Below are 13,127 nucleotides of genomic sequence, written 5' to 3'. Positions count from 1 at the left end.
ATAAGAGAATATCCAGAGAGGAAGAGGTGATGGTTAACATTCAGTGGGATGATCTCTGTGTAGCAAGTATTTTAAGTTTTACATGGATTTTAAACTCAGTCTGGTTTAGTAGCTGCCAAATCTGCGTCTTATCTAGTACTTAATGGGGTCAGAATGGAGGGGTGGTGTGTGTTAATTACTGATAGGGAATATATTGTGCTCAGTTATGAAAAACTTAGTAGACTCTCCAGATTTTCATTCTTTTCACTTTGTCACCCATCTTAGGGTTTGTTTTCTTCTTTCTGCTAGTGAGTTAGGCCAGTTGCATGTATGCAACTAATTAAAAAACTCAGTGTCCTCTGAGGACCAGCAGCATTGGAATCATCTGAGAACTGTTAGGAATGAAAAACTTTAACCCCTCCCCCCATCCCGTTTGAATCAAAATATGTATTTTTGTGAGATCATCAAATAAGTTATATACATGTTAAATTTAAGAAGCATTGCTTTAAAACATGAAGAGATTACCATCTGGAAAACATTTGTCTTTTATTAAAAATAAAGCATTTTCATGAAGTTTAAGATCAGGTAGTAATCTTGGTTAACCAAACAGAAGAATTCAAAGGAGAATATCTCAAGGACAGAGTTCTTGATTCCCAAGAGTAGCAGGGACTGATTCCCATTAGCTTCTTTTTCTTTAATTTCTTTCAGCGATATTCTGTAGTTTTCAGTGTGTAGGTCTTTTGCTTTGTTAAACTTAATCCTAAGTATTTCACTTTTTTTCTACTTTTTGTAAATGGATTTTTTCATAATTTTATTTTTAGATTGCTTATTGTAAGTATATAGTACACAATTGATTTTTGTATTTTAATCTCATGTCCTGAAACTATGCTGAACTCTTAATGGTTCTGATAGTTTTTAAGGATTTTCTATATACAGGATCATGTTATCTGTCAATGTAGTTTTACTTCCTCTTTCCTGGTCTTGATGCTTTTACTTCATTCTCTTGCCTAATTGCTCTGGCTGTAACCACCAGTACATCAATGGAAGTGGTTAGGACAGACATCCTTTTCTTATTTTTAATCTTAGGAGAAAAACTGTCATTTGCTATTATGTTATCTCTGAGTTTTTTTGTATGGCTTTTATCAGGTTGAGAATGTTTCCTTCTGTTACTCTTTTGTTGAGTGTTTTTACATACAAGAATAAATACTTTTTCTGAATCTATTGATGATCATATGGTTTTTGTTCTTTATTATTATGGTGTGTTACACTGATTTTCATATGTTAAACCAACTTTACATTCATGGGACACATTCCATTTAATCATGGTATTTAATACATTTTAGACGTTGCTGGATTTGGTTTGCTAGTACTTTGTTGAGGATTTTTCTGTCGGTAGTCATAATGGATATTGGCCAGTGGTTTTCTTGTGATTTCTTTGACTGGTTTTGGTATTGGGGTAATAACTGGCCTCATAGATTGAGTTGGGAAGTGATCTGTCTTCTTACTTTTTTTTTTTTTTTTGGGAAAGAGTTTGTAAATGATTGGTTGTTAATTCTTTAAATGTTTGGTGGCATTGAAGTGGTATGGTCCTGGTATTATAGGAAATTTCTGGAGTAATAGTTCAATCTTTTTACTTGTTATAAAGGTCTGTTCAGATTTTCTGTTACTTCTTGAGGCAGTTTCAGTAGTTTGTGTCTTTCTACAAATTTGCTCATTTCATCTAGATTATCTAATTTGCTGGCCTATGATTGTAGTATTCCCTTATAAATCCTTTTTATTCCTATATGGTTAGTATTAATTTGCCCACTTTCATTCATAATTTTAGTAATTCGAATCTTTTTTTCCTTTTTTCTTGGTCAGTCTAGCTAAAGGTTGTCAGTTTTGATCTTTTTAAAGACCCAAATTTTGGCTTCATTGATTTTTTTTTCTCCATTTTTCCATTTTATATTTCATTTATTTCCACACTAGTCTTTATTATTTCCTTCTTTCTGCTTGGTTTGGATTTAGTTTGCTTTTCTTTTCTAGTTTCCTAAGGTAGAAGGTTAGGTTATTGGTTTGAGTTTTTGTTTTTTTAGTAGACTTTTAAAAAATATATTTAGTAGACTTTTAAAAAATATATTTATTAATTTATGACAGAAAGAGATAGCAAGAGAGGGAACACACCTGGAGACAGAGAAGCAGGCTCAGGGAGCCTGATATGGGGCTCGATCCCAGGACACTGGGATCATGACCTGAGCTGAAGGCAGACGCTTAACAACTGAGCCACCCAGGTGCCTGACTTTATTTTTTAGAGCAGTTTTAGGTTCACAGCAAAATCGAGAGGAAGGTACAGAAATAGCCTGTATAGTCCCTGCTTAATCATATGCATAGCCTTCTCCATTATCAATATCCTTCACTAAAGTGATAGATTTGTCATAATTGATGAACTTATGTTGACACTTCATTATCATCCAAAGTCTGTAGTTTACATTAGGATTCAGTCAGTGGTTGTATATTCTATGGATATAGAATATGTATAGAATATATATAATGTATAATGACATAATCCACCATTATAGTATAACACATAGTATTTTTATTCCATTGAAAATCCTCTGCGCTCCACATATTCATCCCTATGAATGACCTGTCAACCTAACCCTTCCTAACCCCTGTCAACCACTGATCTTTGTACTACCTAACCCCTGTCAGCCACTTTGTACTATCTTTGTACTACCTCCATATTTTTGCCTTTTTCAGGATGTCATATAATTGTAATTATACAAAATGCAGTGTTTTCAGATTGGGGCTTTTTTCACTTAGTAATATATGTATGTATATAAAATATTTATAGAATTTCTCCATGTCTTTCATGCCTTGATAGTTCATTTCTTTTTAACACAGAGTAATCTTCCGCTGTCCGGATATACACAGTTTATTTATCCATTCACTTACTAAAGGACATCTTGTTTCCAAGTTTTTGTGTAGACATGGGTTTTCATTTTTTTTAGGTAAATACCAAGGAGTATAATTGCTAGATCACGTGGTAAGAGTATGTTTAGTTTTATAAGAAACTGCCAAGCTGTCTTTCAAAGTGGCTGAAATTTTGCCTTCCCACAGCAATGAATTCCTCTTCTGCATCCTTGTCAGCATTTGGTGTCATCAGTGTTTTGGATTTTAGCTATTCTAATAGAGGTTTTGTGATATCTCATTGTTTCAATTGGCAGTTCCCTAATGGCAAATGTAGAGCATCTTTTCATGTGTTTATTTGTAATTTGATATCTGTGGTGAAGTGTCTGTTAGATCTTTTGATAATTTTAAAAAATCAGATTGTTTTCTTACTGTTGAGTTTTAAGTGTTTTGTATATTGTGGATGAAATTCCTTTATCAGATTATGTCTTCTGCAAATGTTTTTTCTCAGTCTGTAAGTTGTCTTCTCATTCTCTTGCTCATCTTTTTTAATGAAGTCACTTACTTCATTCTTCTAAGCACTGCTGAGATTTCTTCTTTGACCTGTTAATTATTTAGAAGTGTGTTGTTTAATTTTCACATACTTGTAAATTTGCCAGATGTCCTTCTGTTACTGATTTCTAATTTTATTCCATTGTGATCCAAGACCATACTTTGATTTCTATCCTTTTAAATGTATTAAGGCTTGTTTTGTGGCCTAACATGGTTTAGTCTGACAAATGTTCCATGTACACTTGAGAAAAATGAGTATTCTGTAAATATCTAGTTGGTTTATAGTATTTTCAAATCTTCTCTATTTCCTTGTTGATCTTTTACCTATCCTTCATTGAAAGTACGATATTGAAGTCTCCAAATATTGGTGAATTTCTGTTTCTCCAGTTCTGTCCATTTTTGCTTCATTTATGGGTTTTATTGTTAGCTGCATATGTGTTCTTAATGGTTATATCTTACTGATGGGTTGTTCTTTTTGCCATTATAAAATGCCTTTTTTTTTTTTTAAAGATTTTATTTATTTATTTGAGAGAGAGAGCATGAGTGGGGAGCAGAGGGAGAGGGAGAAGCAGACTCTCTGCTGAGCAGGGAGCCTAACGTGGGGCTCAGTCCCAGCACTCCAACATGTGACCTGAGCCAAAGGCAAGATAGTTAACTGACTGAACCACCCAGGTGCCCTGAACTGTCCTTTATTTCTAATAATTTTTGTCTTAAAGTTGATTTTAACTGATATTAATGTAGCCACTTGTGCTCTTTTATGTCTTCATAGACTATTGGTGTATTCTTAGATTACTTTTTTTTTTTTTTTTTTTGGAAGTAGGCTCAAACTCAGCAGCCCTGAGATTAAAAGTCACATTGTTCTACCAGCTGAGCTAGTCAGGTGCCCCCTTAGATTACTTTCACGTTAAATTTTTTTATTACAATTTTGATTTTTTTCTTGTTATTCTCAACTAAACATTAATTCAAACTTCTGTGTTAAAGTTGAAGATAATCATCACCCTCAAAAACTGGTTATCAGGGGTGCCTAGCTGGCTCAGTCAGTAGAACATGTGACTCTTGATCTTGGGGTGGTAAGTTAGAGCCCCACCATGGGTATAGAGGTTACTTAAAAATAAAAAATCTTAAAAAAAAAAAAAGTGGTTATCAGATGTTGAGTGTAAAACTTAGAAGAGAAAAATACTCGCTAGGTTAATGAGAGGAGTGACTCCTGGGAGAAATCTTTCCTAGAGAATCTAGCAAACAAAATTTATTTTGTAATTTTATCTTTTTTTTTTTGTAATGTTATCTTTTTTTTTTTAAATAATACTAACAGTGATATCAATAGCTATTATTTATTAACAGGCTCCTGCTATTTGCCAGATACTATGTGGGTCACTTTGCCTGTGCTATTTTATTTAAGCCTCTCAAAAGTTCTGCACAGTTAGATACTGTCCTTATTTTACAGATAAGAAAACAGACTCAGTAAATTTATTTAATGGAATCCCATGGGCTTCTAGCAAGTAAGTGAAGGAGCCAGGATTTTAAACTGCTGAATTTCTTGTTACTGTCACTCAGTGAGTCAGCTACCTGGCCACATATAGATAAGAAGTAGTTTCCAGGTATTTTAAGAACTAATAGGGATGGTGTGAATTTGAATTTTTTTGAGATACTGTTAGTAAATTATGTGTATGATGTGTAAATAAAAATTTTCAGTGATTTGATGCTATTAGAATTGAAGGAGAAACATGGCCAAGAAGCAAAATGATGGCTAGGGGCTTGCACCAACAAATGGTCTATTCTTTATTTCATTTGTGTCCATATTTGCCCTGCTGGACATGGCTAGGAATAGCAAATGTTTGAAAGAGAAGATGCCACAACTACATTATCTCTTAGTATTTTTTTTTGTCTCTTTTAAGTGTTTGAGTTTACTTTATGTATTTTTCCCTCTAGATAATATATTCACATGGACCAATTTCAAAAGATATTGAATATACCAGGGTGTTCAATGAAAGTCTTTTTACCATGTCCACCAGCTATAATGCCAAGTAAGTTTCTTACTTGGAGGCAACCATTATTAGAAGTTTCATTGTTTTATTCCAGGATGTTTCTCTTTTTCTCCCCCCATTCTTTTTTCCCTCTTCTCTCTCCCACACCCTGAAAAGCTATAAATAATAGGGTAGAGTTAAAGGAATAAACAAGGGATAGGAAAATACCCAGCAATCAGCAACTGTATGAAATCATTTCCATTCCTAGGCCTGAAAATGCATGGGAAGGGATCTATTAACAGAACTTGACAAAAGCTTTAGCAGGAGAGAGGCTGTTTAACAGGGTCTATGGTTTTAGAGAAAGAAATCCCAACTACCTATAGTGAGGGAACCCGGGTGGATGGAGGGGACACTTTTACCACCCTCTGATTATCTAGCCATCCCACTCATTGTTTGAACACATCAGAAGCTAGAGGGCAGGGTTGCCTGGAAGACACATGTTAGGCAAATTGTGCACAAAGCAGGGTAGAGAAAGACGAGCAGTAAACCTGGAGAAGCAAGCAAGATACTGAGCACAACTAAATTATATGTCAAAATACTATAGACAAGTATACCATAGATCATGTTCTATATTTGCTTTTTTTTCCCCTCAGCAATATATAGTAGATACCATTTTATATTAGTGTAAAAAGAGCTTTTTTTCTTTATAGTTACATAATATTCCATTACACAGATGTATGTCTCTTTTTTTTTTTTTTAAGATTTTATTTATTCATTTGACAGACAGAGATCACAAGTAGGCAGAGAGGCAGGCAGAGGGAGGAGGAAGTAGGCTCCCTGCTCAGCAGAGAGCCTGATGCGGGGCTCGATCCCAGGACTCCGGGATCATGACCTAAGCTGAAGGCAGAGGCTTTAACCCACTGAGCCACCCAGGTGCCCCTGTATCGTTATTTCTGTAACCAGTCTTGTTAATGGACATAAAGGCTGTTTCTAATCTTTCGCTACTACAGACAGTGCTGTCAAAAACAACTGTGTAAAATAATTTTATGCACATGCACAAATATATCTAAGATAAGTGACTGGAGTAGAATTGCTGGGTTAAAGAGTGTGTGCATTTATAACATTAATAAATATCATCAGATTGGCTATTGTAGAGATTATACCTATTTAATCTTCCCAACAGTGTATTGGCGTGCCTGCTTTTCCATTGCCTTTGCCAGCATGCTGCTATCAATATACAGAACTAATTATATCTACTGCCTTAACATTGATCAAAGCTCAGGAGAATGAATGTTCACTCAGGTATTTTTTTCTCTGTTATTATAAAATATTTGTTGAAAAAGAATATATCGTAACTACATATGAGGAATAAAGACTAATAAACCATCACTTGCTGACCTACCCTTTAGGTTAGAAGTGAGTTCGACACTTTATCAATAAAGTAATGACTATTTTATCCACAATGATACTTTTTTGCCTTAAACTTGTATATAATATAGACACGATGATATAGAATGGACATAATAATATAGCTACACCATCTTTTTAAAATTTTTTTTAAGATTTTATTTATTTATTAGCACAAGCAGAGGGAGCAGGAGAGGGAGAAGCAGGCTTCCCACTGAGCAGGGAGCCTAATGTGGGATTTGATCCCAGGACTCTGGGATCATGACCTGAGCCAAAGGTTAAGCAGATGCTTACCTGGCTGAGCCACCCAGGCTCCTCTACCCCATCATTTTTTTTTTCTTTTTCCATTTTTTAAAAAAAGATTTTATTTATTTATTTGACAGAGAGAGAGCACAAGCAGGGGGAGCAGCAGAGGGAGAGGGAGAAGCAGGCTCCCTGCCGAGCAGGGAGCCCAATGCAGAACTCCCTCCCAGGACGCTGGGATCATGACCTGAGCCAAAAGCAGAGGCCCAACCATCTGAGCCACCCAGGCGCCCTACACCATCTTTTTTTAAATCAACTTTTTGTTTTGGGACAATTTCTGGTTAACAGAAAAATTACAAAAATGCTACAGAGAGTTCCCATATATCCCATATCCAGTTTCCTCTGTTGTTAAACATTTTCTTAGTGTGGTACATTTGTTAAAATTAACCAGTGTTGTTATGTTATTATTTTATTCAGATTTCTTTCATTTTTACCTAATGTCTTCATTCTGTTCCAGGGTACCATATTACGTTTAGTCATGTCTTCTTAGGCTCCTCTTGACTATAACAGTTCCTTAGACCTTTCCTTGTTTTTGATGACCATGACAATTTTGAGGAGTAATGGTCAGATGTTTTGTAGAATGTCCCTGAGTTGGGATTTGTTTAATGTTTTTCCCATTATCTGTTGGGGTTATGAGCTTTAGGGAGCAAAATCACAGAGGTGAAGTGCCATTTTCATCACAACACATCAACAACAAACACTGTCAACATTACTTATCACTGGTGATACCGACCTTGATCATCTGTCTAAGGTAGTGTTTGTCAGATATCCCCACTTTAAAGGTACTCTTTTCCTCCTTTATATCAGCTTTTTTTGATAATGTTGTATTTGCCTGTTCATCTTTTCTCATCCTTTTTAGTTCTTCAGAGTTATTTTACTCTATGTTTATTGTGATACTGATACAGTTGGGCTTTTATTGTCAAATTTTGTATGTTCTTTTTGTACCACTTTTTCCTCTCCTCCCCCTTTTCTTGGGTATCTCCTGGGTTGAAGTGTTTTTTCCTCTGATACTGTATTTTCCCCTTTATTAATTTTTAAGTTTTATACTTTTTTCCCTATTTAAATGGCTATCCTTGAAAAGTCTTAGCTTTTGTTGTTGTTGTTGTTGTTGTTAAAGTCTTAGCTTTTATCTCTTCAAATACTGCTCCTCCCCCATCCTAGAACTCTAATTAGAGTGGCGTTAGACATTTTCTTTCATGTCTCTTAACTTTTATGGATTTTCATCTTTGGTCTCTGTGCTGCTGCATTATAATTTCTTCTTAACTGTTACCTGGTTCCCAGATTCTCTCTTCAAGCAATGTCTAATCTGCAAGGGATTTTGTTTTCTGTAAGTTCTAGTTTTTTCTTAAATTTGCCTGGTAATTATTTATAGTCTTCCATTTTGTTCATTTATAAGTTATCTTGTATTTTGTTACATCATTTTTATGATTGGGTTGATCATTCCATTATCTAAAGTGTTTGGTAGCCTAAGGCTGTTGTTTTTCTTCTGGTTCTTCTTCATGATGCTTTATTTCTCTTGAGTTTGGGGATAACATTCACATTTGTGTTCATATTTGTGAGCTATGGATATCCTGAAGGTGAAAGAACTCCAGATTTGCATCTGGGATTTCTCCTTTAGCACAGATGGATTTCTAACCTGAAATCAGCATGCCAATTGACTATAGTTACAAATGTTTAGAGGAAACTATCCTCATCATCCTACTTTTCTTCTTGAAGATAAGACAGTTTTCCTTGTTGGCTTACTTTGTTGTCATGTGGATTTTTTTTTTTTTCCTGGCTTACCCTTTTACTGAGGTTCAGACAACCTTTCTGAGGATCCCCTGAGTCAGCTCTCCAGCTATGTATGGACCTAAAACCTAGCATGACTTGTAAACCCCTGTATTTAAGCTTTTCTCCTTGTAATTTTTTCATTAGATGAAAGGATCATTTGTCATCATAGGATTTCCCATTTTCCAGGTTTTTTTATTACTCACAACCCAAGAACTTGGGTAATATGTTGCTCTATTCCCTTCATTTCTTATCATGGTGGTTAGATCTCACCAGTGAAGTTATGTCTGATTTTTTTTTAAAGATTGTGTTTATTTCAGACTGAGTGAGAGAGCCTGAACAGGGCTGGGGGTGGGGGAGCAGAGAGAGAAGCAGACTCCCTGCTGAGCAGGGAGCCTGATGCAGGGTTCAGTCCCAGGTACAGATGCTTAACAGACTGAGCCACCCAGGTGCCCCTATGATTTTTTTTTCAAAGATATTCCATAGTTCTATGTACTTCTTACTATAATATGAGACATATAATGTGTAGTGTTTTCAAAGGAAACACATTACAACTGATAGAAATACAAAGGATCATAAGAGACTTGTGTGAATAATTGTATCCAACAATCTGGATAACCTAGAAGTAAAAGATAAATTCCTAGAAACATACTACCTATCAAGACCAACTCATGAAGAAATAGAAAATGTGAACACACCAACAGCAAGGAAATATAAATCTCCCAACAAAGAAAAACCCAGAACCAAATTGTTTCGGTGGAGAATTCTACTAAATATTTAAGAATCAATGCCAGTCCTTCTTGAATTCTTCCCTGCCCTCCCCCCACCCCCCGCAAAAAAAGAATTCTTCCCAAAAATTGAAAAGGAAGAAAATTCCCAAACTCATTTTATGCGGCCAGCATTTTCCTGCTATCAAAGCTGTATAAAGACACTGTAAGAAAAGAAAATCACAAGCCAGTATCTCAGTGAATATAGATTCAACGATTCCCAACAAAGTACTAGCAAACCAAATTCAGCAGCACATTAAAAGGGTCCTATGCCATGACCTGGTTGGATTTGTCCCTGGAATGGTGCAACATCTGCAAATCATTCACTGTGATATGCCACATTAATAGAATGAAAGATAAAAATCATATGATTATCTCAGTAGATGCAGAAAAAAAGCATTTGACAGAATTCAACATCCTTTCATGATAAAAACTCTCAAAAAATTTTGTGTGGAAGGAACATGCCCTAACATAATAAAAGGCTGTATGTGGCAAACCCACAGCTAACAATACTTAACATTGAAAGGCTTTGAAAGCTATCCCATTAAGATTAAGAACAAGACAAGGGTGCCCATTCTCACCACTCCTATTCAACATAATACTGGAATCCTTGGAATCCTAGACAGAGCAATTAGGCAAGAAAAAGAAATAAAAGGTATCCAAATCAGAAAGAAAGAAGTAAAGCTGTCTGTTTACAGATGATGTCATACATGGAAAATTCTAAAGACTACCCCCCAAAAATGTTAAAATAATTAAATTCAGTAGAGTTGCAGGATACAAAATCAACATACAAAACTCAGTCCATTTCTGTACATTAACAAAAAATTATCTGAAAAAGAAAGAAAATCCCATTTATAATATTAAAAGTAATTAAGTACTTATGACTAGAACTGAAAATTGTAAGACATTGATGTAAGAAGTTGAAGACACAAATAAATGAAAAGATTTTATGGTCATGGATTGAAAGAATTCATATTGTTTAAAATGTTCATACTACCAAAGCCATACATAGGTTCAGTGTAATCCCTGTCAAAATCCCAATGGCATCTTTTACAGAGGCAGAAAAAATAATCGTAACATTTGTATAGAACCACACATGACCCCAAATACTAAAGCAGTCCTGAGAAAGAACAAAGTGGGAAGCATAACATTTCCTGATTTCAAACTTTATTATGAAGCTGTGGTAATCAAAACAATATGGTACTGGCATAAACAAGAGACACATAGGCTAATGGAACAGAATTGAGAGCTCAGAAATAACCCCATGCATATATGTTCAACTAATATTTGACAAAAGGAGCCAAGAATACTTGATGGGGAAAGAATAGTCCCTTCCATAAATGGTGTGGGGAAAACTGGATATTCACATGCAAACAAATGAAATTGGACCCTATCTTATACCACTTACAAAAATTAATTTGAAATGGATTAAAGGCTTCAGTACAAAACCTGAAATTATAAAACTAGAAGAAAATGGGGGTTTTCTAATTCAAGTCTCTTACATTAAGTTTCTCTGGATTGATAACTACTTTCTCTTTCTCTGTACTTGTTTTGGATACAAAATTTTGTGGATTTTATTCTAGTTTATTCTGACTTTAAATAATCTGTTATAAAATTAGTTTTCCTAAAATACGGTTTTCATTTTAGCATGTCTCTCAGGAACTTCCTACATATTGGGTCAAAGATCTAGTCAAGGTTTCTGTCAGTTCCTGATCTTAGTGGTATACCAGCTTTAAAAAGAAAAACATGTAAATCTGTTGAAGAGTCTTTTGCCTCCGTTAGAGTCTCTTAGAATGCCCCCTTTTCAGATCATGGACTTCAGTCTAGGTCAAGATTTACTTCTGTTAATTAGTAAATTCATATGTGCATTCATCAGTTAAAAAACTCATTGTATCCTTATCCCCCTATAATCTTTACTTAAAATTTCATTAACACGTGTCTTAAGTTTGTACCATATTACTGTACATATGCTAAATTTGCCTTGAAGTTTTTCAATTGTTGGGGTCCCTGGGTTGCGCAGTTGGTTTAGTGGCTGACTCTCAGTTTCAGCTCAGGTCGTGCGTGGTCTCAGGGTAATGGGATTGAGGCCCACAAGGGGCTCAGCATGAAGTCTTCTTAAGACTCTCTCTCTCTCCCTGTGGGGCGCCTGGGTGGCTCAGTGGATTAAGCCTCTGCCTTTGGCTCAGGTCATGGTCTCAGGGTCCTGAGATGGAGCCCCTAATTGGGCTGTCTGCTCAGCAGGGAGCCTGCTTCCCTTCCTCTCTCTCTGCCTGCCTCTCTGCCTACTTGTGATCAAATAAATTAAAAAAAAAAAAAATTCTCTCTCCCTGGGCGCCTGGGTGGCTCAGTGGGTTGGGCCTCTGCCTTTGGCTCGGGTCATGGTCTCGGGGTCCTGGGATCGAGCCCCGCATCAGGCTCTGTGCTCAGCAGGGAGCCTGCTTAGTCCTCTCTCTACCTGCCTCTCTGCCTACTTGTGATCTCTCTCTGTGTGTCAAATAAATAAATAAAATCTTAAAAAAAAAAAAATTCTCTCTCCCTCTCCCTTTGCCCCTCCCCCTGGCGCTCACTCTCTCTTAAATAAATCTTGGAGGAAAAAAGAGCCTTCTAGTTACCTCTAAAAAAAAAAAAAGTGTCTCAGTTGTTAAATGTGTATTTATTGGTTGTCCTTAACTAGATTGGAAGCTCCTTGGAGGCAGAGGCTGGTGTGTTAAGTTTTATTTACATTTATTTTAATTTAAAGTAAAATGCTATATGTACAGTAGGTGCTTAATAGGTACTTAGTAGTTGATCTTATAGTCCACAGATATTCTTTGGGCTTTCTATTCTGTGAGGTAAATTTAAGCTTTCCTTTGGCACAAACTATGTAATAAAGAATTACTGTGATGATCTTTAGTTACTGTTCATGGTAATATGCTATATATACACATGGAAGAATGGTACTCATCTGCTTTGACTCTGGATCTTTTATTCCTCAGGGTTGTTTTGTTTTGTTTTGAGGGCTTTGGGTTAGTTATCTAAAAAATTGCCCAACCAAATATTCTTTCTTCTCTGTTTATAATTTAATGTCTAACTTCTTGTTATTAAGCAAAGTAATTTATAGCCTGAGTTTGCAGGATATTTATTCTTACATAAAATTGGTAAAACCCCAACCTACAAGCAGAGCAATCAAGGATGACATTTACATAATCTTGTCTGAGGCTCTTCAACCTGGCCTCTGAAGTCTAGTGTTTAAAGTAGTGATGAATGCTAGAGAAAGGGTTAAAACTCTTTACTGTCCCATTAGGAGTTCCACATACTTTTAACTTTTGAGTTGGTTGTTGTGATATTATTTCATGTCTTCAATAAATTCCACATTTGTTGACTTGGGACCATATACTTTTTTTTAAGATTTTATTTTTAAGTAATCTCTGCTCCTAATATGGGGCTCAAACTCATAACCCTAAGATCAGGAGTTACACAAGCCAGCCAGGTGCCCATGTTAAAGGTCCTTTTTTAACAA

At 35.6% G+C, this 13,127-nt stretch overlaps 1 protein-coding gene across 1 annotated transcript in view; it reads left to right on the top strand.

The window, feature by feature from the left end:
* The window catches only part of MARCHF5 (membrane associated ring-CH-type finger 5), a 52,284-nt gene that overhangs the window by 22,240 nt on the left and 16,917 nt on the right, over positions 1-13,127 (top strand). The window lies entirely within an intron of this gene.

Source organism: Martes martes, assembly GCF_963455335.1.
Source record: "Martes martes genome assembly, chromosome: 14".
In the NCBI taxonomy this organism is placed as follows: Eukaryota; Metazoa; Chordata; class Mammalia; order Carnivora; family Mustelidae; genus Martes; species Martes martes.
Note: the sequence above shows the minus strand (reverse complement) of the source record. Positions and strands in the feature narration are given on the sequence as shown.